Raw genomic sequence first — 27,083 nt, forward strand, 5'->3', positions numbered from 1 at the left:
TTATCATGTTTGCTTTACACTTCAATGTCCTTCGTTTGATACCAAGCAGAAACATGGAATTTTGGTTGTCATGTTATTTGCACTTTTCCCCATTTGTTCAATGATTGTTTTGAAGGATGCATTTTCGGTGAAAAAAAAAGAAGTTTTTGTTTCCAAACTTCGATCTGTCATAACTTAGCTGAAAGTCCAAAACAAATGAAAACCTTTTGCTGTGAGAAACTAAAGCAAATCTCGTTCTGTGTTTGCAGTTGAAATCTCTTCATATTCAGTTGAAATCCTCAAAAAATATGGTGCGTTTAATCACAAGCATTTTTTCCCTTTCCACGTGTCTTTGAAAATTTCTTCGAGAGGTTCAGCATTGGGCCTCCCCTCATCATATTCACACAATTTGGGAAGTGCTTTGAATTGAAAGAGAAAGGTGAGTTGATTCCTCCATTGCAGAAAATTGTAATGCTTTATAAAATGTTAAAATCATTGAAAAGTCAAAAAAAAAAAAAAACCTTATGCAGAAGTGATTCCCTTGGAAGTTTTTTCTTTGCAAGGACTAAAGATGATGTTTTTTTTTATGTTGGAAAACTTCCTGTTGATTTCATTTGTTTCTGTAGTGTGGTGGTAATTGCATTTGCTTTGCAACATGAAAGGTCTTCAGTTCAGTTCTGAGCAGAAATATTTTGCTTTTAATTTGAAAAATGCTTGACTCTTGATAAGCAATTACAAAATGTTTGAATTTCCAATTTCCTGTTGTTTTTAGCGTTCTTTCGCCATTTAAATGCAGGTTGTGCAAACCGATTAATCCTCGAAAAAACTGAGGGTTTAAAAAATTCTGGACTAACCTTCATCGCGTTTAAAACTCCCATTTTAACTCTTTTGGAGAAAAATATGTTTTCAAGTGTGATTTATAAAAACAAATGTTGTAAACAGTAACCATTAGTTGTAAATATGTGTTTCTGTTGTGTAATGGTTATCAAGTTTGCTTCACACACAAAAGGTAACCTTGGTTTGATACCAAGCAGAAACATAGACTTTTGGTTGTCATGTTATTTGCACTTTTCCCCATTTGTTCAATGATTGTTTTGAAGGATGCAGTTCAGGTTAAAAAAAAGAAAGTTTTTGTTGCCAAACTTCGATCTGTCATAACTTAGCTGAAAGTCCAAAACAAATGAAAATCTTTTGCTGTGAGAATCTAAAGCATATCTCGTTCTGTGTTTTCAGTTGAAATCTCTTTCATATTCTGTTGAAATCCCCAAAAATATGGTGCGTTAAATCAAAAGCTTTTTTTTTCTTCCCACGTGTCTTTGAAAATTTCTTCGAGAGGTTCAGCATTTGGCCTCCCCTCATTCAATGCACACATTTTGGGAAGTGCATTTCATTGAAAGAGAAAGGTGAGTTAATTCCTCCATTGGAGAAAAAGGTAATGTTTTATAAAATGTTAAAATCATTGAAAAGTCTAAAAAAAAAGCTTATGCGGAAGTGATTCCCTTGGAAGTTTTCATTTTGCAAGAACTAAAGATGATTTTTTATATTGGAAAAACTACCAACTTATTTCATCTGTTTCTGTAGTGTAGTGGTAATCACGTTCGCTTGACACGCAAAAGGTCTTCAGTTAAATTCTGAGCAGAAACATTTTGCTTTTAATTTGAAAAATGCTTGACTCTTGATCAGCAATTGCAAAATGTTTGAATTTCCAATTTCCTGTTGTTTTTAACGTTCTTCCGCGATTTAAATGCAGGTTGTGCAAACCGATTAATCTTTGAAGAAATTGAGTGTTTTAAAAATTCTGGTCCTAACTTTCTTCACATTTAAAACTCCCACTTTGCCACTTTTAGAGAAAAAGATGTTTTAACCCAATGAATGCGGAAACACTGCTATTCATTTGAAAAAACATGTTGTAAAAAGTAACCATGGCATGTACATACATGTTTCTGTAGTGTAGTGGTTATCACGTTTGCTTCACACGCAAAAGGTCCTTGGTTCGATACCAAGCAGAAACATAGACTTTTGGTTCTCATGATATTTGCACTTTTCCCCATTTGTTCAATGATAGTTTTGAAGGATGCATTTTCGGTGAAAAAAAGAAAGTTTTTGTTGCCAAACTTCGTTCTGTCATAACTAAGCTGAAAGTCCAAAACAAATGAAAACCTTTTGCTTTGACAAACTAAAGCAAACCTCGTTCTGTCTTTTCAGTTGAAATCTCTTTCATATTCTGTTGAAATCCCCAAAAATATGGTGCGTTAAATCAAAAGCTTTTTTTTTCTTCCCACGTGTCTTTGAAAATTTCTTCGAGAGGTTCAGCATTTGGCCTCCCCTCATTCAATTCACACATTTTGGGAAGTGCATTTAATTGAAAGAGAAAGGTGAGTTAATTCCTCCATTGGAGAAAAAGGTAATGTTTTATAAAATGTTAAAATCATTGAAAAGTATTTTTAAAAAGCTGATGCGGAAGTGATTCCCTTGGAAGTTTTCATTTTGCAAGAACTAAAGATGATTTTTTATATTGGAAAAACTACCAACTTATTTCATCTGTTTCTGTAGTGTAGTGGTAATCACGTTCGCTTGACACGCGAAAGGTCTTCAGTTCAATTCTGAGCAGCAACATTTTGCTTTTAATTTGAAAAATGCTTGACTCTTGATCAGCAATCAAAAAATGTTTGAATTTCCAATTTCCTCTTGTTTTTCACGTTCTTTGGCCATTTAAAAACAGGTTGTACAAACCGATTAATCCTTGAAAAAACTGAGGGTTTTAAAAATTCTGGACCAACCTTCATCGCTTTTAAAACTCCCATTTTAACTCTTTTGGAGAAAAATATGTTTTCAAGTGTGATTTATAAAAACAAATGTTGTAAACAGTAACAATTATATGTAAACACATGTTTCTGTGGTGCAGTGGTTATCATGTTTGCTTCACACTTCAATGTCCTTCGTTTGATACCAAGCAGAAACATGGAATTTTGGTTGTCATGTTATTTGCACTTTTCCCCATTTGTTCAATGATTGTTTTGAAGGATGCAGTTCAGGTGAAAAAAAAAGAAGTTTTTGTTTCCAAACTTTGTTCTGTCATAACTTAGCTGAAAGTCCAAAACAAATGAAAACCTTTTGCTGTGAGAAACTAAAGCAAATCTCGTTCTGTGTTTGCAGTTGAAATCTCTTCATATTCAGTTGAAATCCTCAAAAAATATGGTGCGTTTAATCACAAGCATTTTTTCCCTTTCCACGTGTCTTTGAAAATTTCTTCGAGAGGTTCAGCATTGGGCCTCCCCTCATCATATTCACACAATTTGGGAAGTGCTTTGAATTGAAAGAGAAAGGTGAGTTGATTCCTCCATTGCAGAAAATTGTAATGTTTTATAAAATGTTAAAATCATTGAAAAGTCAAAAAAAAAAAAAAACCTTATGCAGAAGTGATTCCCTTGGAAGTTTTTTCTTTGCAAGGACTAAAGATGATGTTTTTTTTATGTTGGAAAACTTCCTGTTGATTTCATTTGTTTCTGTAGTGTGGTGGTAATTGCATTTGCTTTGCAACATGAAAGGTCTTCAGTTCAGTTCTGAGCAGAAATATTTTGCTTTTAATTTGAAAAATGCTTGACTCTTGATAAGCAATTACAAAATGTTTGAATTTCCAATTTCCTGTTGTTTTTAGCGTTCTTTCGCGATTTAAATGCAGGTTGTGCAAACCGATTAATCTTTGAAGAAATTGAGTGTTTTAAAAATTCTGGACTAACCTTCATCGCGTTTAAAACTCTCATTTTAACTCTTTTGGCGAAAAATATGTTTTCAAGTGTGATTTATAAAAACAAATGTTGTAAACAGTAACCATTATTTGTAAATATGTGTTTCTGTGGTGTAATGGTTATCAAGTTTGCTTCACACACAAAAGGTAACCTTGGTTCGATACCAAGCAGAAACATAGACTTTTGGTTGTTATGTTATTTGCACTTTTCCCCATTTGTTCAATGATTGTTTTGAAGGATGCAGTTCAGGTTAAAAAAAAGAAAGTTTTTGTTGCCAAACTTCGTTCTGTCATAACTTAGCTGAAAGTCCAAAACAAATGAAAATCTTTTGCTGTGAGAATCTAAAGCATATCTCGTTCTGTGTTTTCAGTTGAAATCTCTTTCATATTCTGTTGAAATCCCCAAAAATATGGTGCGTTAAATCAAAAGCTTTTTTTTCCTTCCCACGTGTCTTTGAAAATTTCTTCGAGAGGTTCAGCATTTGGCCTCCCCTCATTCAATTCACACATTTTGGGAAGTGCATTTAATTGAAAGAGAAAGTGAGTTAATTCCTCCATTGGAGAAAAAGGTAATGTTTTATAAAATGTTAAAATCATTGAAAAGTCTAAAAAAAAAGCTTATGCGGAAGTGATTCCCTTGGAAGTTTTCATTTTGCAAGAACTAAAGATGATTTTTTATATTGGAAAAACTACCAACTTATTTCATCTGTTTCTGTAGTGTAGTGGTAATCACGTTCGCTTGACACGTGAAAAGTCTTCAGTTCAATTCTGAGCAGAAACATTTTGCTTTTAATTTGAAAAATGCTTGACTCTTGATCAGCAATTGCAAAATGTTTGAATTTCCAATTTCCTGTTGTTTTTAACGTTCTTCCGCGATTTAAATGCAGGTTGTGCAAACCGATTAATCTTTGAAGAAATTGAGTGTTTTAAAAATTCTGGTCCTAACTTTCTTCACATTTAAAACTCCCACTTTGCCTCTTTTAGAGAAAAAGATGTTTTAACCCAATGAATGCGGAAACACTGCTATTCATTTGAAAAAACATGTTGTAAAAAGTAACCATGGCAGGTACATACATGTTTTTGTAGTGTAGTGGTTATCACGTTTGCTTCACATGCAAAAGGTCCTTGGTTCGATACCAAGCAGAAACATAGACTTTTGGTTGTCATGATATTTGCACTTTTCCCCATTTGTTCAATGATAGTTTTGAAGGAGGCATTTTCGGTGAAAAAAAGAAAGTTTTTGTTGCCAAACTTCGTTCTGTCATAACTTAGCTGAAAGTCCAAAACAAATGAAAACCTTTTGCTGTGACAAACTAAAGCAAACCTCGTTCTGTGTTTTCAGTTGAAATCTCTTTCATATTCAGTTCAAATCCTCAAAAAATTTGGTGCGTCAAATCACAAGCTTTTTTTCCCCTTTCCATGTGTCTGAAAATTTATTCGAGAGGTTCAGCATTGGGCCTGCCCTCACCCTATTCACACATTTTGGGAAGTGCATTGAATTGAAAGAGAAAGGTGAGTTGATTCCTCCATTGGTGAAAAAGGTAATGTTTTATAAAATGTTAAAATCATTGAAAAGTCTAAAAAAAACGCTTTTGTGGAAGTGATTCCCTTGGAAGTTTTCATTTTGCATGTACTAAAGATGATTTTTTATATTGGAAATCTTCCCATTGATTTCATCTGTTTTTGTAGTGTAGTTGAAATCACATTCACTTAACACGTGAAAGGTCCTCAGTTCAATTCTGAGCAGAAACATTTTGCTTTTAATTTGAAAAATGCTTGCCTCTTCATCAGCAATTCCAAAATGTTTGAATTTCCAATTTCGTCTTGTTTTTCACGTTCTTTGGCCATTTAAAAACAGGTTGTGCAAACCGATTAATCCTCGAAAAAATTGAGGGTTTTAAAAATTCTGGACCAACCTTCATCACATTTGAAACTCCCATTTGAACTCTTTGAGAGAAAAAGATGTTTTCAAGTGTGATTTATAAAAACAAATGTTGTCAACAGTAACCATTACATGAAAACACATGTTTCTGTGGTGCAGTGGTTATCATGTTTGCTTCACCCTTCAATGTCCTTGGTTTGATACCAAGCAGAAACATGGAATTTTGGTTATCATGTTATTTACACTTTTCCCCATTTGTTCAATGATTGTTTTGAAGGATGCAGTTCAGGTAAAGAAAAAAAAGTTTTTGTTTCCAAACTTCGTTCTGTCATAACTGAGCTGAAAGTCCAAAACAAATGAAAACCTTTTGCTGTGAGAAACTAAAGCAAATCTCGTTCTGTGTTTGCAGTTGAAATCTCTTTCATATTCAGTTGAAATCCTCAAAAAATATGGTGCGTTTAATCACAAGCATTTTTTCCCTTTCCACGTGTCTTTGAAAATTTATTCGAGAGGTTCAGCATTTGGCCTCCCCTCATCCTCTTCACACATTTTGGGAAGTGCATTGAATTGAAAGAGAAAGGTGAGTTAATTCCTCCATTGGAGAAAAAGGTAATGTTTTATAAAATGTTAAAATCATTGAAAAGTCTAAAAAAAAAAAGCTTCTGCGGAAGTGATTCCCTTGGAAGTTTTCATTTTGCAAGAACTAAAGATGATTTTTTTATGTTGGAAAACTTCCGATTTATTTCATCTGTTTTTGTAGTGTCGTGGAAATCACATTCACTTAACACGTGAAAGGTCTTCAGTTAAATTCTGAGCAGAAACATTTTGCTTTTAATTTTGAAAAATGCTTGCCTCTTTATCAGCAATTCCAAAATGTTTGAATTTCCAATTTCCTGTTGGTTTTAGCGTTCTTTCGCGATTTAAATGCAGGTTGTGCAAACCGATTAATCCTCGAAAAAACTGAGGGTTTTAAAAATTCTGGACTAACCTTCATCGCGTTTAAAACTCCCATTTTAACTCTTTTGGAGAAAAATATGTTTTCAAGTGTGATTTATAAAAACAAATGTTGTAAACAGTAACCATTATTTGTAAATATGTGTTTCTGTGGTGTAATGTTTATCAAGTTTGCTTCACACACAAAAGGTAACCTTGGTTCGATATCCAAGCAGAAACATAGACTTTTGGTTGTTATGTTATTTGCACTTTTCCCCATTTGTTCAATGATTGTTTTGAAGGATGCAGTTCAGGTTAAAAAAAAGAAAGTTTTTGTTGCCAAACTTCGTTCTGTCATAACTTAGCTGAAAGTCCAAAACAAATGAAAATCTTTTGCTGTGAGAAACTAAAGCAAACCTCGTTCTGTGTTTTCAGTTGAAATCTCTTTCATATTCAGTTCAAATCCTCAAAAAATATGGTGCGTCTAATCACAAGCTTTTTTTTCCCTTTCCATGTGTCTGAAAATTTATTCGAGAGGTTCAGCATTGGGCCTGCCCTCATTCAATTCACACATTTTGGGAAGTGCATTTAATTGAAAGAGAAAGGTGAGTTAATTCCTCCATTGGAGAAAAAGGTAATGTTTTATAAAATGTTAAAATCATTGAAAAGTCTAAAAAAAAAGCTTATGCTGAAGTGATTCCCTTGGAAGTTTTCATTTTGCTGAACTAAAGATGATTTTTTATATTGGAAAAACTACCAACTTACTTCATCTGTTTCTGTAGTGTAGTGGTAATCATGTTCGCTTAACACGCGAAAGGTCTTCAGTTCAATTCTGAGCAGAAACATTTTGCTTTTAATTTGAAAAATGCTTGAATCTTGATCAGCAATTGCAAAATGTTTGAATTTCCAATTTCCTGTTGTTTTTAACGTTCTTCCGCGATTTAAATGCAGGTTGTGCAAACCGATTAATCTTTGAAGAAATTGAGTGTTTTAAAAATTCTGGTCCTAACCTTCTTCACATTTAAAACTCCCACTTTGCCTCTTTTAGAGAAAAAGATGTTTTAACCCAATGAATGCGGAAACACTGCTATTCATTTGAAAAAACATGTTGTAAAAAGTAACCATGGCATGTACATACATGTTTCTGTAGTGTAGTGGTTATCACATTTGCTTCACACGCAAAAAGTCCTTGGTTCGATACCAAGCAGAAATATAGACTTTTGGTTCTCATGATATTTGCACTTTTCCCCATTTGTTCAATGATAGTTTTGAAGGATACATTTTCGGTGAAAAAAAGAAAGTTTTTGTTGCCAAACTTCGTTCTGTCATAACTTAGCTGAAAGTCCAAAACAAATGAAAATCTTTTGCTGTGAGAAACTAAAGCAAATCTCGTTCTGTGTTTTCAGTTGAAATCTCTTTCCTATTCAGTTGAAATCCTCAAAAAATATGGTGCGTTTAATCACAAGCATTTTTTCCCTTTCCACGTGTCTTTGAAAATTTCTTCGAGAGGTTCAGCATTTGGCCTCCCCTCATCCTCTTCACACATTTTGGGAAGTGCATTGAATTGAAAGAGAAAGGTGAGTTAATTCCTCCATTGGAGAAAAAGGTAATGTTTTATAAAATGTTAAAATCATTGAAAATTCAAAAAAAAAAAAGCTTCTGCGGAAGTGATTCCCTTGGAAGTTTTCATTTTGCAAGAACTAAAGATCATTTTTTTATGTTGGAAAACTTCCGATTTATTTCATCTGTTTTTGTAGTGTCGTGGAAAGCACATTCACTTAACACGTGAAAGGTCTTCAGATATATTCTGAGCAGAAACATTTTGATTTTAATTTTGAAAAATGCTTGCCTCTTTATCAGCAATTCCAAAATGTTTGAATTTCCAATTTCCTGTTGGTTTTAACGATCTTTGGCGATTTAACAACAGGCTGTGCAAACCGATTAATCTTTGAAGAAATTGAGTGTTTTTAAAATTTTGGTCCAAACCTCCTTCACATTTAAAACTCCCACTTTGCCTCTTTCAGAGAAAAATATGTTTTCACCCAAAGAATGCAGAAACAATGCTATTTTTGTTAATGTTGTGAACAGTGACATTGCATATACAAATCATTTTCTGTCATGTTGTGTTGATCATGTTTGTTTTACACGCAAAAGGTCCTCATTTCAATTCGGAGCAGAGACATTTTGCTTTTAATTTGAAAAAATGCTTGCCTCCTCGTCAGCAATCAAAAAATGTTTGAATTTCCAATTTCCTCTTGTTTTTCACGTTCTTTGGCCATTTAAAAACAGGTTGTACAAACCGATTAATCCTTGAAAAAACTGAGGGTTTAAAAAATTCTGGACCAACCTTCATCGCTTTTAAAACTCCCATTTTAACTCTTTTGGAGAAAAATATGTTTTCAAGTGTGATTTATAAAAACAAATGTTGTAAACAGTAACCATTATATGTAAACATATGTTTCTGTGGTGTAATGGATATCAAGTTTGCTTTGCACACTAGAGGTACTTTGGTTCAATACCAAGCAGAAGCATAGACTTTTGGTTGTCATGTTATTTGCACTTTTCCCCATTTGTTCAATGATTGTTTTGAAGGATGCAGTTCAGGTTAAAAAAAAGAAAGTTTTTATTGCCAAACTTCGTTCTGTCATAACTTAGCTGAAAGTCCAAAACAAATGAAAATCTTTTGCTGTGAGAATCTAAAGCATATCTCGTTCTGTGTTTTCAGTTGAAATCTCTTTCATATTCTGTTGAAATCCCCAAAAATATGGTGCGTTAAATCAAAAGCTTTTTTTTACTTCCCACGTGTCTTTGAAAATTTATTCGAGAGGTTCAGCATTTGGCCTCCCCTCATTCAATTCACACATTTTGGGAAGTGCATTTAATTGAAAGAGAAAGGTGAGTTAATTCCTCCATTGGAGAAAAAGGTAATGTTTTATAAAATGTTAAAATCATTGAAAAGTCTAAAAAAAAAGCTAAGGCGGAAGTGATTCCCTTGGAAGTTTTCATTTTGCAAGAACTAAAGATGATTTTTTATATTGGAAAACTACCAACTTATTTCATCTGTTACTGTAGTGTAGTGGTAATCACGTTCGCTTAACATGTGAAAGGTCTTCAGTTCAATTCTGAGCAGAAACATATTGCTTTTAATTTGTAAAATGCTTGAGTCTTGATCAGCAATTGCAAAATGTTTGAATTTCCAATTTCCTGTTGTTTTTAACGTTCTTCCGAGATTTAAATGCAGGTTGTGCAAACCGATTAATCTTTGAAGAAATTGAGTGTTTTAAAAATCCTGGTCCTAACTTTCTTCACATTTAAAACTCCCACTTTGCCTCTTTTAGAGAAAAAGATGTTTTAACCCAATGAATGCGGAAACACTGCTATTCATTTGAAAAAACATGTTGTAAAAAGTAACCATGGCAGGTACATACATGTTTCTGTAGTGTAGTGGTTATCACGTTTGCTTCACACGCAAAAGGTCCTTGGTTCAATACCAAGCAGAAACATAGACTTTTGGTTCTCATGATATTTGCACTTTTCCCCATTTGTTCAATGATAGTTTTGAAGGATGCATTTTCGGTGAAAAAAAGAAATTTTTGTTGCCAAACTTCGTTCTGTCATAACTTAGCTGAAAGTCCAAAACAAATGAAAACCTTTTGCTGTGACAAACTAAAGCAAACCTCGTTCTGTGTTTTCAGTTGAAATCTCTTTCATATTCAGTTCAAATCCTCAAAAAATATGGTGCGTCAAATCACAAGCTTTTTTCCCCCTTTCCATATGTCTGAAAATTTATTCGAGAGGTTCAGCATTGGGCCTGCCCTCACCCTATTCACACATTTTGGGAAGTGCATTGAATTGAAAGAGAAAGGTGAGTTGATTCCTCCATTGGTGAAAAAGGTAATGTTTTATAAAATGTTAAAATCATTGAAAAGTCAAAAAAAAACGCTTTTGTGGAAGTGATTCCCTTGGAAGTTTTCATTTTGCAAGTACTAAAGATGATTTTTTATATTGGAAATCTTCCCATTGATTTCATCTGTTTTTGTAGTGTAGTTGAAATCACATTCACTTAACACGTGAAAGGTCCTCAGTTCAATTCTGAGCAGAAACATTTTGCTTTTAATTTGAAAAATGCTTGCCTCTTCATCAGCAATTCCAAAATGTTTGAATTTCCAATTTCCTGTTGTTGTTAACGTTCTTTGGCGATTTAACAACAGGCTGTGCAAACCGATTAATCTTTGAAGAAATTGAGTGTGTTAAAAATGTTGGTCCAAACTTCCTTCACATTTAAAACTCCCACTTTGCCTCTTTCAGAGAAAAATATGTTTTCACCCAAAGAATGCAGAAACAATGCTCTTGTTTTTTAATGTTATAAACAGTGACCATTGCATATACATATACTTTTCTGTCATGCAGTGTTGATCATGTTTGTTTTACACGCAAAAGGTCAGCATTTCAATTCGGAGCAGAGACATTCTGCTTTTAATTTTAAAAAATCCTTGCCTCCTCATTCACAATCAAATAATGTTTGAATTTCCAATTTCGTCTTGTTTTTCACGTTCTTTGGCCATTTAAAAACAGGTTGTGCAAACCGATTAATCTTTGAAGAAATTGAGTGTTTTAAAATTTTGGTCCAAACCTCCTTCACATTTAAAACTCCCACTTTGCCTCTTTCAGAGAAAAATATGTTTTCACCCAAAGAATGCAGAAACAATGCTATTTTTGTTAATGTTGTGAAAAGTGACATTGCATATACAAATCATTTCTGTCATGTTGTGTTGATCATGTTTGTTTCACACGCAAAATGTCCTCATTTCAATTCGGAGCAGAGACATTTTGCTTTTAATTTGAAAAAATGCTTGCCTCCTCGTCAGCAATCAAAAAATGTTTGAATTTCCAATTTCCTCTTGTTTTTCACGTTCTTTGGCCATTTAAAAACAGGTTGTACAAACCGATTAATCCTTGAAAAAACTGAGGGTTTTAAAAATTCTGGACCAACCTTCATCGCTTTTAAAACTCCCATTTTAACTCTTTTGGAGAAAAATATGTTTTCAAGTGTGATTTATACAAAACAAATGTTGTAAACAGTAACCATCATATGTAAACACATGTTTCTGTGGTGCAGTGGTTATCATGTTTGCTTCACACTTCAATGTCCTTCGTTTGATACCAAGCAGAAACATGGAATTTTGGTTGTCATGTTATTTGCACTTTTCCCCATTTGTTCAATGATTGTTTTGAAGGATGCAGTTCAGGTGAAAAAAAAAGAAGTTTTTGTTTCCAAACTTCGTTCTGTCATAACTTAGCTGAAAGTCCAAAACAAATGAAAACCTTTTGCTGTGAGAAACGAAAGCAAATCTCGTTCTGTGTTTGCAGTTGAAATCTCTTCATATTCAGTTGAAATCCTCAAAAAATATGGTGCGTTTAATCACAAGCATTTTTTCCCTTTCCACGTGTCTTTGAAAATTTCTTCGAGAGGTTCAGCATTGGGCCTCCCCTCATCATATTCACACAATTTGGGAAGTGCTTTGAATTGAAAGAGAAAGGTGAGTTGATTCCTCCATTGCAGAAAATTGTAATGTTTTATAAAATGTTAAAATCATTGAAAAGTCCCCAAAAAAACAAAACCTTATGCAGAAGTGATTCCCTTGGAAGTTTTTTCTTTGCAAGGACTAAAGATGATGTTTTTTTTATGTTGGAAAACTTCCTGTTGATTTCATCTGTTTCTGTAGTGTGGTGTTAATTGCATTTGCTTTGCAACATGAAAGGTCTTCAGTTCACTTCTGAGCAGAAATATTTTGCTTTTAATTTGAAAAATGCTTGACTCTTGATAAGCAATTACAAAATGTTTGAATTTCCAATTTCCTGTTGTTTTTAACGTTCTTTCGCGATTTAAATGCAGGTTGTGCAAACCGATTAATCTTTGAAGAAATTGAGTGTTTTAAAAATTCTGGTCCAAACTTTCTTCACAATTAAAACTCCCACTTTGCCTCTTTTAGAGAAAAAGATGTTTTAACCCAATGAATGCGGAAACACTGCTATGTATTTGAAAAAACATGTAAAAAGTAACCATGACATGTACATACATGTTTCTGTAGTGTAGTGGTTATCACATTTGCTTCTACATGCAAAAGGTCCTTGGTTCGATACCAAGCAGAAACATAGACTTTTGGTTATCATGTTATTGGCACTTTTCCCCATTTGTTCAATGATCGTTTTGAAGGATGCAGTTCAGGTTAAAAAAAAAAGAAAGTTTTTGTTGCCAAACTTCGTTCTGTCATAACTTAGTTGAAAGTCCAAAACAAATGAAAACCTTTTGCTGTGTGAAACTAAAGCAAATCGCGTTCTGTGTTTTCAGTTGAAATCTCTTTCATATTCAGTTGAAATGCTCAAAAAATATGGTGCATTAAATCACAAGCTTTTTCTCCCTTTCCACGTGTCTTTGAAAATTTATCCGAGAGGTTCAGCATTGGGCCTCCCCTCATCACGCATTTTGGGAAGTGCATTGAATTGAAAGAGAAAGGTGAGTTGATTCCTCCATTGGAGAAAAAGGTAATGTTTTATAAAATGTTAAAATCATTGAAAAGTCAAAAAAAAACGCTTTTGTGGAAGTGATTAGTTTGGAATTTTTCATTTTGCAAGGATTAAGGATGATTTTTTATATTGGAAATCTTCCCATTGATTCCATCTGTTTCTGTAGTGTAGTGGTAATCACATTCGCTCTACACGTGAAAGGTCCTCAGTTCGATTCTGAGCAGAAACATTTTGCTTTTAATTTGAAAAATGCTTGCCTCTTCATCAGCAATTCCAAAATGTTTGAATTTCCAATTTCCTCTTGTTTTTAACGTTCTTTGGTGATTTAAAAACTGGTGTGCGAACTGGATTAATCTTTGAAGGAATTGTGTGTTTTAAAAATTTTGGTCCAAACTTCCTTTGCATTTAAAACTCCCACTTTGCCTCTTTTGGAGAAAAAGATGTTTTAACCCAATGAATGCGGAAGCACTGCTATTTATTTGAAAAAAAAAAGTCGTAAAAAGTAACCATGATATGTACATACATGTTTCTGTCATGTAGTGTTGATCATGTTTGTTTTACACGCAAAAGGTCCTCATTTCAATTCAGAGCAGAGACATTTTGCTTTTAATTTGAAAAAATGCTTGCCTCCTCGTCAGCAATTTTAAAATGTATGAATTTCCAATTTCCTCTTGTTTTTCACGTTTTTTGGCCATTTAAAAACAGGTTGTGTAAACCGATTAATCCTCGAAAAAACTGAGGGTTTTAAAAATTCTGGACCAACCTTCATCGCATTTAAAACTCCCATTTTAACTCTTTTGGAGAAAAATATGTTTCCAAGTGTGATTTATAAAAACAAATGTTGTAAACAGTAACCATTATTTGCAAATATGTGTTTCTGTGGTGTAATAGTTATCAAGTTTGCTTTACACACAAAAGGTCCTTGGTTCGATACCAAGCAGAAACATAGACTTTTGGTTGTCATGTTATTTGCACTTTTCCCCATTTGTTCAATGATTGTTTTGAAGGATGCAGTTCAGGTTAAAAAAACAAGTTTTTGTTGCCAAACTTCGTTCTGTCATAACTTAGCTGAAAGTCCAAAACAAATGAAAATCTTTTGCTGTGAGAAACTAAAGCAAACCTCGTTCTGTGTTTTCAGTTGAAATCTCTTTCATATTCAGTTCAAATCCTCAAAAAATATGGTGCGTCAAATCACAAGCTTTTTTTTCCCTTTCCATGTGTCTGAAAATTTATTCGAGAGGTTCAGCATTGGGCCTGCCCTCATTCAATTCACACATTTTGGGAAGTGCATTTAATTGAAAGAGAAAGGTGAGTTAATTCCTCCATTGGAGAAAAAGGTAATGTTTTATAAAATGTTAAAATCATTGAAAAGTCTAAAAAAAAAGCTGATGCGGAAGTGATTCCCTTGGAAGTTTTCATTTTGCAAGAAGTAAAGATGATTTTTTTATATTGTAAAAACTACCAACTTATTTCATCTGTTTCTGTAGTGTAGTGGTAATCACGTTCGCTTAACACGCGAAAGGTCTTCAGTTCAATTCTGAGCAGAAACATTTTGCTTTTAATTTGAAAAATGCTTGACTCTTGATCAGCAATTGCAAAATTTTTGAATTTCCAATTTCCTGTTGTTTTTAACGTTCTTCCGAGATTTAAATGCAGGTTGTGCAAACCGATTAATCTTTGAAGAAATTGAGTGTTTTAAAAATTCTGGTCCTAACTTTCTTCACATTTAAAACTCCCACTTTGCATCTTTTAGAGAAAAAGATGTTTTAACCCAATGAATGCGGAAACACTGCTATTCATTTGAAAAAACATGTTGTAAAAAGTAACCATGGCTTGTACATACATGTTTCTGTAGTGTAGTGGTTATCACATTTGCTTCACATGCAAAAAGTCCTTGGTTCGATACCAAGCAGAAATATAGACTTCTGGTTCTCATGATATTTGCACTTTTCCCCATTTGTTCAATGATAGTTTTGAAGGATGCATTTTCGGTGAAAAAAAGAAAGTTTTTGTTGCCAAACTTCGTTCTGTCATAACTTAGCTGAAAGTCCAAAACAAATGAAAACCTTTTGCTGTGAGAAACTAAAGCAAACCTCGTTCTGTGTTTTCAGTTGAAATCTCTTTCATATTCAGTTCAAATCCTCCAAAAATATGGTGCGTCAAATCACAAGCTTTTTTTCCCCTTTCCATGTGTCTGAAAATTTATTCGAGAGGTTCAGCATTGGGCCTGCCCTCATTCAATTCACACATTTTGGGAAGTGCATTTCATTGAAAGAGAAAGGTGAGTTAATTCCTCCATTGGAGAAAAAGGTAGTTTTATAAAATGTTAAAATCATTGAAAAGTCTAAAAAAAAAGCTTATGCGGAAGTGATTCCCTTGGAAGTTTTCATTTTGCAAGAAGTAAAGATGATTTTTTTATATTGGAAAAACTACCAACTTGTTTCATCTGTTTCTGTAGTGTAGTGGTAATCACGTTCGCTTAACACGCGAAAGGTCTTCAGTTCAATTCTGAGCAGAAACATTTTGCTTTTAATTTGAAAAATGCTTGACTCTTGATCAACAATTGCAAAATTTTTGAATTTCCAATTTCCTGTTGTTTTTAACGTTCTTCCGAGATTTAAATGCAGGTTGTGCAAACCGATTAATCTTTGAAGAAATTGAGTGTTTTAAAAATTCTGGTCCTAACTTTCTTCACATTTAAAACTCCCACTTTGCCTCTTTTGGAGAAAAAGATGTTTTAACCCAATGAATGCGGAAACACTGCTATTCATTTGAAAAAACATGTTGTAAAAAGTAACCATGGCATGTACATACATGTTTCTGTAGTGTAGTGGTTATCACATTTGCTTCACATGCAAAAAGTCCTTGGTTCGATACCAAGCAGAAATATAGACTTTTGGTTCTCATGATATTTGCACTTTTCCCCATTTGTTCAATGATAGTTTTGAAGGATGCATTTTCGGTGAAAAAAAGAAAGTTTTTGTTGCCAAACTTCGTTCTGTCATAACGTAGCTGAAAGTCCAAAACAAATGAAAACCTTTTGCTGTGAGAAACTAAAGCAAATCTCGTTCTGTGTTTTCAGTTGAAATCTCTTTCATATTCAGTTGAAATCCTCAAAAAATATGGTGCGTTTAATCACAAGCATTTTTTCCCTTTCCACGTGTCTTTGAAAATTTCTTCGAGAGGTTCAGCATTTGGCCTCCCCTCATCCTCTTCACACATTTTGGGAAGTGCATTGAATTGAAAGAGAAAGGTGAGTTAATTCCTCCATTGGAGAAAAAGGTAATGTTTTATAAAATGTTAAAATCATTGAAAAGTCTAAAAAAAAAAAGCTTCTGCGGAAGTGATTCCCTTGGAAGTTTTCATTTTGCAAGAACTAAAGATGATTTTTTTATGTTGGAAAACTTCCGATTTATTTCATCTGTTTTTGTAGTGTCGTGGAAAGCACATTCACTTAACACGTGAAAGGTCTTCAGATATATTCTGAGCAGAAACATTTTGATTATAATTTTGAAAAATGCTTGCCTCTTTATCAGCAATTCCAAAATGTTTGAATTTCCAATTTCCTGTTGGTTTTAACGATCTTTGGCGATTTAACAACAGGCTGTGCAAACCGATTAATCTTTGAAGAAATTGAGTGTTTTTAAAATTTTGGTCCAAACCTCCTTCACATTTAAAACTCCCACTTTGCCTCTTTCAGAGAAAAATATGTTTTCACCCAAAGAATGCAGAAACAATGCTATTTTTGTTAATGTTGTGAACAGTGACATTGCATATACAAATCATTTTCTGTCATGTTGTGTTGATCATGTTTGTTTTACACGCAAAAGGTCCTCATTTCAATTCGGAGCAGAGACATTTTGCTTTTAATTTGAAAAAATGCTTGCCTCCTCGTCAGCAATCAAAAAATGTTTGAATTTCCAATTTCCTCTTGTTTTTCACGTTCTTTGGCCATTTAAAAACAGGTTGTACAAATCGATTAATCCTTGAAAAAACTGAGGGTTTTAAAAATTCTGGACCAACCTTCATCGCTTTTAAAACTCCCATTTTAACTCTTTTGGAGAAAAATATGTTTTCAAGTGTGATTTATAAAAACAAATGTTGTAAACAGTAACCATTATATGTAAACATATGTTTCTGTGGTGTAATGGTTATCAAGTATTGCTTCGCACACTAGAGGTACCTTGGTTCAATAGGTTCAATACCAAGCAGAAGCATAGACTTTTGGTTGTCATGTTATTTGCACTTTTCCCCATTTGTTCAATGATTGTTTTGAAGGATGCAGTTCAGGTTAAAAAAAAGAAAGTTTTTGTTGCCAAACTTCGTTCTGTCATAACTTAGCTGAAAGTCCAAAACAAATGAAAATCTTTTGCTGTGAGAATCTAAAGCATATCTCGTTCTGTGTTTTCAGTTGAAATCTCTTTCATATTCTGTTGAAATCCCCAAAAATATGGTGCGTTAAATCAAAAGCTTTTTTTTACTTCCCACGTGTCTTTGAAAATTTATTCGAGAGGTTCAGCATTTGGCCTCCCCTCACCGTATTCACACATTTTGGGAAGTGCATTGAATTGAAAGAGAAAGGTGAGTTGATTCCTCCATTGGTGAAAAAGGTAATGTTTTATAAAATGTTAAAATCATTGAAAAGTCTAAAAAAAACGCTTTTGTGGAAGTGATTCCCTTGGAAGTTTTCATTTTGCAAGTACTAAAGATGATTTTTTATATTGGAAATCTTCCCATTGATTTCATCTGTTTTTGTAGTGTAGTTGAAATCACATTCACTTAACACGTGAAAGGTCCTCAGTTCAATTCTGAGCAGAAACATTTTGCTTTTAATTTGAAAAATGCTTGCCTCTTCATCAGCAATTCCAAAATGTTTGAATTTCCAATATCCTGTTGTTTTTAACGTTCTTTGGCGATTTAACAACAGGCTGTGCAAACCGATTAATCTTTGAAGATATTGAGTGTGTTAAAAATTTTGGTCCAAACTTCCTTCACATTTAAAACTCCCACTTTGCCTCTTTCAGAGAAAAATATGTTTTCACCCAAAGAATGCAGAAACAATGCTCTTGTTTTTTAATGTTATAAACAGTGACCATTGCATATACATATCCTTTTCTGTCATGCAGTGTTGATCATGTTTGTTTTACACGCAAAAGGTCAGCATTTCAATTCGGAGCAGAGACATTCTGCTTTTAATTTTAAAAAATGCTTGCCTCCTCATTCACAATCAAATAATGTTTGAATTTCCAATTTCGTCTTGTTTTTCACGTTCTTTGGCCATTTAAAAACAGGTTGTGCAAACCGATTAATCCTCGAAAAAATTGAGGGTTTTAAAAATTCTGGACCAACCTTCATCACATTTGAAACTCCCATTTTAACTCTTTGAGAGAAAAAGATGTTTTCAAGTGTGATTTATAAAAACAAATGTTGTCAACAGTAACCATTTTATGTAAACACATGTTTCTGTGGTGCAGTGGTTATCATGTTTGCTTCACCTTCAATGTCCTTGGTTTGATACCAAGCAGAAACATGAAATTTTGGTTATCATGTTATTTACACTTTTCCCCATTTGTTCAATGATTGTTTTGAAGGATGCAGTTCAGGTAAAGAAAAAAAAGTTTTTGTTTCCAAACTTCGTTCTGTCATAACTGAGCTGAAAGTCCAAAACAAATGAAAACCTTTTGCTGTGAGAAACTAAAGCAAATCTCGTTCTGTGTTTGCAGTTGAAATCTCTTTCATATTCAGTTGAAATCCTCAAAAAATAAGGTGCGTTTAATCACAAGCATTTTTTCCCTTTCCACGTGTCTTTGAAAATTTCTTCGAGAGGTTCAGCATTTGGCCTCCCCTCATCCTCTTCACACATTTTGGGAAGTGCATTGAATTGAAAGAGAAAGGTGAGTTAATTCCTCCATTGGAGAAAAAGGTAATGTTTTATAAAATGTTAAAATCATTGAAAAGTCTAAAAAAAAAAAGCTTCTGCGGAAGTGATTCCCTTGGAAGTTTTCATTTTGCAAGAACTAAAGATGATTTTTTTATGTTGGAAAACTTCCGATTTATTTCATCTGTTTTTGTAGTGTCATGGAAATCACATTCACTTAACACGTGAAGGGTCTTCAGTTAAATTCTGAGCAGAAACATTTTGCTTTTAATTTTGAAAAATGCTTGCCTCTTTATCAGCAATTCCAAAATGTTTGAATTTCCAATTTCCTGTTGGTTTTAACGATCTTTGGCGATTTAACAACAGGCTGTGCAAACCGATTAATCTTTGAAGAAATTGAGTGTTTTTAAAATTTTGGTCCAAACCTCCTTCACATTTAAAACTCCCACTTTGCCTCTTTCAGAGAAAAATATGTTTTCACCCAAAGAATGCAGAAACAAAACAAAACAATTTTTGTTAATGTTGTGAACAGTGACATTGCATATACAAATCATTTTCTGTCATGTTGTGTTGATCATGTTTGTTTTACACGCAAAAGGTCCTCATTTCAATTCGGAGCAGAGACATTTTGCTTTTAATTTGAAAAAATGCTTGCCTCCTCGTCAGCAATCAAAAAATGTTTGAATTTCCAATTTCCTCTTGTTTTTCACGTTCTTTGGCCATTTAAAAACAGGTTGTACAAACCGATTAATCCTTGAAAAAACTGAGGGTTTTAAAAATTCTGGACCAACCTTCATCGCTTTTAAAACTCCCATTTTAACTCTTTTGGAGAAAAATATGTTTTCAAGTGTGATTTATACAAAACAAATGTTGTAAACAGTAACCATCATATGTAAACACATGTTTCTGTGGTGCACTGGTTATCATGTTTGCTTCACACTTCAATGTCCTTCGTTTGATACCAAGCAGAAACATGGAATTTTGGTTATCATGTTATTTGCACTTTTCCCCATTTGTTCAATGATTGTTTTGAAGGATGCAGTTCAGGTGAAAAAAAAAGAAGTTTTTGTTTCCAAACTTCGTTCTGTCATAACTTAGCTGAAAGTCCAAAACAAATGAAAACCTTTTGCTGTGAGAAACTAAAGCAAATCTCGTTCTGTGTTTGCAGTTGAAATCTCTTCATATTCAGTTGAAATCCTCAAAAAATATGGTGCGTTTAATCACAAGCATTTTTTCCCTTTCCACGTGTCTTTGAAAATTTCTTCGAGAGGTTCAGCATTGGGCCTCCCCTCATCATATTCACACAATTTGGGAAGTGCTTTGAATTGAAAGAGAAAGGTGAGTTGATTCCTCCATTGCAGAAAATTGTAATGTTTTATAAAATGTTAAAATCATTGAAAAGTCAAAAAAAAAAAAAACCTTATGCAGAAGTGATTCCCTTGGAAGTTTTTTGTTTGCAAGGACTAAAGATGATGTTTTTTTATGTTGGAAAACTTCCTGTTGATTTCATTTGTTTCTGTAGTGTGGTGGTAATTGCATTTGCTTTGCAACATGAAAGGTCTTCAGTTCACTTCTGAGCAGAAATATTTTGCTTTTAATTTGAAAAATGCTTGACTCTTCATAAGCAATTACAAAATGTTTGAATTTCCAATTTCCTGTTGTTTTTAACGTTCTTTCGCGATTTAAATGCAGGTTGTGCAAACCGATTAATCTTTGAAGAAATTGAGTGTTTTAAAAATTCTGGTCCAAACTTCCTTCACAATTAAAACTCCCACTTTGCCTCTTTTAGAGAAAAAGATGTTTTAACCCAATGAATGCGGAAACACTGCTATTTATTTGAAAAAACATGTAAAAAGTAACCATGTCATGTGCATACATGTTTCTGTAGTGTAGTGGTTATCACATTTGCTTCTACATGCAAAAGGTCCTTGGTTCGATACCAAGCAGAAACATAGACTTCTGGTTATCATGTTATTGGCACTTTTCCCCATTTGTTCAATGATCGTTTTGAAGGATGCAGTTCAAGTTAAAAAAAAAAGAAAGTTTTTGTTGCCAAACTTCGTTCTGTCATAACTTAGTTGAAAGTCCAAAACAAATGAAAACCTTTTGCTGTGTGAAACTAAAGCAAATCTCGTTCTGTGTTTTCAGTTGAAATCTCTTTCATATTCAGTTGAAATCCTCAAAAAATATGGTGCATTAAATCACAAGCTTTTTTTCCCTTTCCACGTGTCTTTGAAAATTTATCCGAGAGGTTCAGCATTGGGCCTCCCCTCATCACGCATTTTGGGAAGCGCATTGAATTGAAAGAGAAAGGTGAGGAAATTCCTCCATTGGAGAAAAAGGTAATGTTTTATAAAATGTTAAAATCATTGAAAAGTCTAAAAAAAAAGCTTATGCGGAAGTGATTCCCTTGGAAGTTTTCATTTTGCAAGAAGTAAAGATGATTTTTTTATATTGTAAAAACTACCAACTTATTTCATCTGTTTCTGTAGTGTAGTGGTAATCACGTTCGCTTAACACGCGAAAGGTCTTCAGTTCAATTCTGAGCAGAAACATTTTGCTTTTAATTTGAAAAATGCTTGACTCTTGATCAGCAATTGCAAAATTTTTGAATTTCCAATTTCCTGTTGTTTTTAACGTTCTTCCGAGATTTAAATGCAGGTTGTGCAAACCGATTAATCTTTGAAGAAATTGAGTGTTTTAAAAATTCTGGTCCTAACTTTCTTCACATTTAAAACTCCCACTTTGCATCTTTTAGAGAAAAAGATGTTTTAACCCAATGAATGCGGAAACACTGCTATTCATTTGAAAAAACATGTTGTAAAAAGTAACCAGGGCTTGTACATACATGTTTCTGTAGTGTAGTGCACAACATGACAGAAAATGATTTGTATATGCAATGTCACTTTTCACAACATTAACAAAAATAGCATTGTTTCTGCATTCTTTGGGTGAAAACATATTTTTCTCTGAAAGAGGCAAAGTGGGAGTTTTAAATGTGAAGGAGGTTTGGACCAAAATTTTAAAAACACTCAATTTCTTCAAAGATTAATCGGTTTGCACAGCCTGTTGTTAAATCGTCAAAGATCGTTAAAACCAACAGGAAATTGGAAATTCAAACATTTTGGAATTGCTGATAAAGAGGCAAGCATTTTTCAAAATTAAAAGCAAAATGTTTCTGCTCAGAATTTAACTGAAGACCTTTCACGTGTTGAGTGAATGTGATTTCCACGACACTACAAAAACAGATGAAATAAATCGGAAGTTTTCCAACATAAAAAAATCATCTTTAGTTCTTGCAAAATGAAAACTTCCAAGGGAATCACTTCCGCAGAAGCTTTTTTTTTTTAGACTTTTCAATGATTTTAACATTTTATAAAACATTACCCTTTTCTCCAATGGAGGAATGAACTCACCTTTCTCTTTCAATTCAATGCACTTCCCAAAATGTGTGAAGAGGATGAGGGGAGGCCAAATGCTGAACCTCTCGAATAAATTTTCAAAGACACGTGGAAAGGGAAAAAATGCTTGTGATTAAACGCACCATATTTTTTGAGGATTTCAACTGAATATGAAAGAGATTTCAACTGCAAACACAGAACGAGATTTGCTTTAGTTTCTCACAGCAAAAGGTTTTCATTTGTTTTGGACTTTCAGCTAAGTTATGACAGAACGAAGTTTGGCAACAAAAACTTTCTTTTTTTCACCGAAAATGCATCCTTCAAAACTATCATTGAACAAATGGGGAAAAGTGCAAATATCATGAGAACCAAAAGTCTATGTTTCTGCTTGGTATCGAACCAAGGACCTTTTGCGTGTGAAGCAAACGTGATAACCACTACACTACAGAAACATGTATGTACATGCCATGGTTACTTTTTACAACATGTTTTTTCAAATGAATAGCAGTGTTTCCGCATTCATTGGGTTAAAACATCTTTTTCTCTAAAAGTGGCAAAGTGGGAGTTTTAAATGTGAAGAAAGTTAGGACCAGAATTTTTAAAACACTCAATTTCTTCAAAGATTAATCGGTTTGCACAACCTGCATTTAAATCGCGGAAGAACGTTAAAAACAACAGGAAATTGGAAATTCAAACATTTTGCAATTGCTGATCAAGAGTCAAGCATTTTTCAAATTAAAAGCAAAATGTTTCTGCTCAGAATTTAACTGAAAACCTTTTGCGTGTCAAGCGAACGTGATTACCACTACACTACAGAAACAGATGAAATAAGTTGGTAGTTTTTCCAAAATAAAAAATCATCTTTAGTTCTTGCAAAATGAAAACTTCCAAGGGAATCACTTCCGCATAAGCTTTTTTTTTAGACTTTTCAATGATTTTAACATTTTATAAAACATTACCTTTTTCTCCAATGGAGGAATTAACTCACCTTTCTCTTTCAATGAAATGCACTTCCCAAAATGTGTGAATTGAATGAGGGGAGGCCAAATGCTGAACCTCTCGAAGAAATTTTCAAAGACACGTGGGAAGAAAAAAAAAGCTTTTGATTTAACGCACCATATTTTTGGGGATTTCAACAGAATATGAAAGAGATTTCAACTGAAAACACAGAACGAGATATGCTTTAGATTCTCACAGCAAAAGATTTTCATTTGTTTTGGACTTTCAGCTAAGTTATGACAGATCGAAGTTTGGCAACAAAAACTTTCTTTTTTTTAACCTGAACTGCATCCTTCAAAACAATCATTGAACAAATGGGGAAAAGTGCAAATAACATGACAACCAAAAGTCTATGTTTCTGCTTGGTATCAAACCAAGGTTACCTTTTGTGTGTGAAGCAAACTTGATAACCATTACACCACAGAAACACATATTTACAACTAATGGTTACTGTTTACAACATTTGTTTTTATAAATCACACTTGAAAACATATTTTTCTCCAAAAGAGTTAAAATGGGAGTTTTAAACGCGATGAAGGTTAGTCCAGAATTTTTAAAACCCTCAGTTTTTTCGAGGATTAATCGGTTTGCACAACCTGCATTTAAATCGCAAAAGAACGCTAAAAACAACAGGAAATTGGAAATTCAAACATTTTGTAATTGCTTATCAAGAGTCAAGCATTTTTCAAATTAAAAGCAAAATATTTCTGCTCAGAACTGAACTGAAGACCTTTCATGTTGCAAAGCAAATGCAATTACCACCACACTACAGAAACAAATGAAATCAACAGGAAGTTTTCCAACATAAAAAAAAACATCATCTTTAGTCCTTGCAAAGAAAAAACTTCCAAGGGAATCACTTCTGCATAAGGTTTTTTTTTTTTTTTTGACTTTTCAATGATTTTAACATTTTATAAAGCATTACAATTTTCTGCAATGGAGGAATCAACTCACCTTTCTCTTTCAATTCAAAGCACTTCCCAAATTGTGTGAATATGATGAGGGGAGGCCCAATGCTGAACCTCTCGAAGAAATTTTCAAAGACACGTGGAAAGGGAAAAAATGCTTGTGATTAAACGCACCATATTTTTTGAGGATTTCAACTGAATATGAAGAGATTTCAACTGCAAACACAGAACGAGATTTGCTTTAGTTTCTCACAGCAAAAGGTTTTCATTTGTTTTGGACTTTCAGCTAAGTTATGACAGATCGAAGTTTGGAAACAAAAACTTCTTTTTTTTTCACCGAAAATGCATCCTTCAAAACAATCATTGAACAAATGGGGAAAAGTGCAAATAACATGACAACCAAAATTCCATGTTTCTGCTTGGTATCAAACGAAGGACATTGAAGTGTAAAGCAAACATGATAACCACTGCACCACAGAAACATGTGTTTACATATAATTGTTACAGTTTACAACATTTGTTTTTATAAATCACACTTGAAAACATATTTTTCTCCAAAAGAGTTAAAATGGGAGTTTTAAAAGCGATGAAGGTTGGTCCAGAATTTTTAAAACCCTCAGTTTTTTCAAGGATTAATCGGTTTGTACAACCTGTTTTTAAATGGCCAAAGAACGTGAAAAACAAGAGGAAATTGGAAATTCAAACATTTTTTGATTGCTGACGAGGAGGCAAGCATTTTTTCAAATTAAAAGCAAAATGTCTCTGCTCCGAATTGAAATGAGGACCTTTTGCGTGTAAAACAAACATGATCAACACAACATGACAGAAAATGATTTGTATATGCAATGTCACTGTTCACAACATTAACAAAAATAGCATTGTTTCTGCATTCTTTGGGTGAAAACATATTTTTCTCTGAAAGAGGCAAAGTGGGAGTTTTAAATGTGAAGGAGGTTTGGACCAAAATTTTAAAAACACTCAATTTCTTCAAAGATTAATCGGTTTGCACAGCCTGTTGTTAAATCGCCAAAGATCGTTAAAACCAACAGGAAATTGGAAATTCAAACATTTTGGAATTGCTGATAAAGAGGCAAGCATTTTTCAAAATTATAATCAAAATGTTTCTGCTCAGAATATATCTGAAGACCTTTCACGTGTTAAGTGAATGTGCTTTCCACGACACTACAAAAACAGATGAAATAAATCGGAAGTTTTCCAACATAAAAAAATCATCTTTAGTTCTTGCAAAATGAAAACTTCCAAGGGAATCACTTCCGCAGAAGCTTTTTTTTTTTAGACTTTTCAATGATTTTAACATTTTATAAAACATTACCTTTTTCTCCAATGGAGGAATTAACTCACCTTTCTCTTTCAATTCAATGCACTTCCCAAAATGTGTGAAGAGGATGAGGGGAGGCCAAATGCTGAACCTCTCGAAGAAATTTTCAAAGACACGTGGAAAGGGAAAAAATGCTTGTGATTAAACGCACCATATTTTTTGAGGATTTCAACTGAATATGAAAGAGATTTCAACTGCAAACACAGAACGAGATTTGCTTTAGTTTCTCACAGCAAAAGGTTTTCATTTGTTTTGGACTTTCAGCTCAGTTATGACAGAACGAAGTTTGGAAACAAAAACTTTTTTTTCTTTACCTGAACTGCATCCTTCAAAACAATCATTGAACAAATGGGGAAAAGTGTAAATAACATGATAACCAAAATTCCATGTTTCTGCTTGTTATCAAACCAAGGACATTGAAGGGTGAAGCAAACATGATAACCACTGCACCACAGAAACATGTGTTTTCATGTAATGGTTATTGTTGACAACATTTGTTTTTATAAATCACACTTGAAAACATCTTTTTCTCTCAAAGAGTTCAAATGGGAGTTTCAAATGTGATGAAGGTTGGTCCAGAATTTTTAAAACCCTCAATTTTTTCGAGGATTAATCGGTTTGCACAACCTGTTTTTAAATGGCCAAAGAACGTGAAAAACAAGACGAAATTGGAAATTCAAACATTATTTGATTGTGAATGAGGAGGCAAGCATTTTTAAAATTAAAAGCAGAATGTCTCTGCTCCGAATTGAAATGCTGACCTTTTGCGTGTAAAACAAACATGATCAACACTGCATGACAGAAAAGGATATGTATATGCAATGGTCACTGTTTATAACATTAAAAAACAAGAGCATTGTTTCTGCATTCTTTGGGTGAAAACATATTTTTCTCTGAAAGAGGCAAAGTGGGAGTTTTAAATGTGAAGGAAGTTTGGACCAAAATTTTTAACACACTCAATTTCTTCAAAGATTAATCGGTTTGCACAGCCTGTTGTTAAATCGCCAAAGAACGTTAAAAACAACAGGAAATTGGAAATTCAAACATTTTGGAATTGCTGATGAAGAGGCAAGCATTTTTCAAATTAAAAGCAAAATGTTTCTGCTCAGAATTGAACTGAGGACCTTTCACGTGTTAAGTGAATGTGATTTCAACTACACTACAAAAACAGATGAAATCAATGGGAAGATTTCCAATATAAAAAATCATCTTTAGTACATGCAAAATGAAAACTTCCAAGGGAATCACTTCCACAAAAGCGTTTTTTTTAGACTTTTCAATGATTTTAACATTTTATAAAACATTACCTTTTTCACCAATGGAGGAATCAACTCACCTTTCTCTTTCAATTCAATGCACTTCCCAAAATGTGTGAATAGGGTGAGGGCAGGCCCAATGCTGAACCTCTCGAATAAATTTTCAGACACATGGAAAGGGGAAAAAAAGCTTGTGATTTGACGCACCAAATTTTTTGAGGATTTGAACTGA

General features: G+C 33.5%; 16 non-coding genes across 16 annotated transcripts; 15 read left to right on the forward strand and 1 right to left on the reverse strand.

Moving 5' to 3' along the window:
- Window positions 1-1,550: 1,550 nt before the first annotated feature.
- On the forward strand, window positions 1,551-1,623 carry TRNAV-GAC (transfer RNA valine (anticodon GAC)). The gene has a single exon. It is a non-coding gene; the product is annotated as a tRNA-Val (tRNA).
- A 295-nt stretch (window positions 1,624-1,918) lies between these two features.
- TRNAV-CAC (transfer RNA valine (anticodon CAC)) lies at window positions 1,919-1,991 on the forward strand. The gene has a single exon. It is a non-coding gene; the product is annotated as a tRNA-Val (tRNA).
- Window positions 1,992-2,522: 531 nt separating this feature from the next.
- TRNAV-GAC (transfer RNA valine (anticodon GAC)) lies at window positions 2,523-2,595 on the forward strand. The gene has a single exon. It is a non-coding gene; the product is annotated as a tRNA-Val (tRNA).
- Window positions 2,596-4,435: 1,840 nt separating this feature from the next.
- On the forward strand, window positions 4,436-4,508 carry TRNAV-GAC (transfer RNA valine (anticodon GAC)). Its single transcript has one exon. It is a non-coding gene; the product is annotated as a tRNA-Val (tRNA).
- Window positions 4,509-4,803: 295 nt separating this feature from the next.
- Window positions 4,804-4,876, forward strand: TRNAV-CAC (transfer RNA valine (anticodon CAC)). The gene has a single exon. It is a non-coding gene; the product is annotated as a tRNA-Val (tRNA).
- A 2,438-nt stretch (window positions 4,877-7,314) lies between these two features.
- TRNAV-AAC (transfer RNA valine (anticodon AAC)) lies at window positions 7,315-7,387 on the forward strand. The gene has a single exon. It is a non-coding gene; the product is annotated as a tRNA-Val (tRNA).
- A 295-nt stretch (window positions 7,388-7,682) lies between these two features.
- On the forward strand, window positions 7,683-7,755 carry TRNAV-CAC (transfer RNA valine (anticodon CAC)). Its single transcript has one exon. It is a non-coding gene; the product is annotated as a tRNA-Val (tRNA).
- A 1,849-nt stretch (window positions 7,756-9,604) lies between these two features.
- On the forward strand, window positions 9,605-9,677 carry TRNAV-AAC (transfer RNA valine (anticodon AAC)). Its single transcript has one exon. It is a non-coding gene; the product is annotated as a tRNA-Val (tRNA).
- Window positions 9,678-9,972: 295 nt separating this feature from the next.
- TRNAV-CAC (transfer RNA valine (anticodon CAC)) lies at window positions 9,973-10,045 on the forward strand. The gene has a single exon. It is a non-coding gene; the product is annotated as a tRNA-Val (tRNA).
- Window positions 10,046-13,226: 3,181 nt separating this feature from the next.
- Window positions 13,227-13,299, forward strand: TRNAV-UAC (transfer RNA valine (anticodon UAC)). The gene has a single exon. It is a non-coding gene; the product is annotated as a tRNA-Val (tRNA).
- A 1,248-nt stretch (window positions 13,300-14,547) lies between these two features.
- TRNAV-AAC (transfer RNA valine (anticodon AAC)) lies at window positions 14,548-14,620 on the forward strand. The gene has a single exon. It is a non-coding gene; the product is annotated as a tRNA-Val (tRNA).
- A 295-nt stretch (window positions 14,621-14,915) lies between these two features.
- TRNAM-CAU (transfer RNA methionine (anticodon CAU)) lies at window positions 14,916-14,988 on the forward strand. The gene has a single exon. It is a non-coding gene; the product is annotated as a tRNA-Val (tRNA).
- A 530-nt stretch (window positions 14,989-15,518) lies between these two features.
- TRNAV-GAC (transfer RNA valine (anticodon GAC)) lies at window positions 15,519-15,591 on the forward strand. The gene has a single exon. It is a non-coding gene; the product is annotated as a tRNA-Val (tRNA).
- A 295-nt stretch (window positions 15,592-15,886) lies between these two features.
- Window positions 15,887-15,959, forward strand: TRNAV-CAC (transfer RNA valine (anticodon CAC)). Its single transcript has one exon. It is a non-coding gene; the product is annotated as a tRNA-Val (tRNA).
- A 5,471-nt stretch (window positions 15,960-21,430) lies between these two features.
- On the forward strand, window positions 21,431-21,503 carry TRNAV-GAC (transfer RNA valine (anticodon GAC)). The gene has a single exon. It is a non-coding gene; the product is annotated as a tRNA-Val (tRNA).
- A 1,225-nt stretch (window positions 21,504-22,728) lies between these two features.
- TRNAV-CAC (transfer RNA valine (anticodon CAC)) lies at window positions 22,729-22,801 on the reverse strand. Its single transcript has one exon. It is a non-coding gene; the product is annotated as a tRNA-Val (tRNA).
- Between the last annotated feature and the right edge of the window lie 4,282 nt (window positions 22,802-27,083).

This window comes from Myxine glutinosa, chromosome 3 (genome assembly GCF_964187855.1).
Source record: "Myxine glutinosa chromosome 3, kmMyxGlut1.1, whole genome shotgun sequence".
NCBI lineage: Eukaryota > Metazoa > Chordata > Myxini > Myxiniformes > Myxinidae > Myxine > Myxine glutinosa.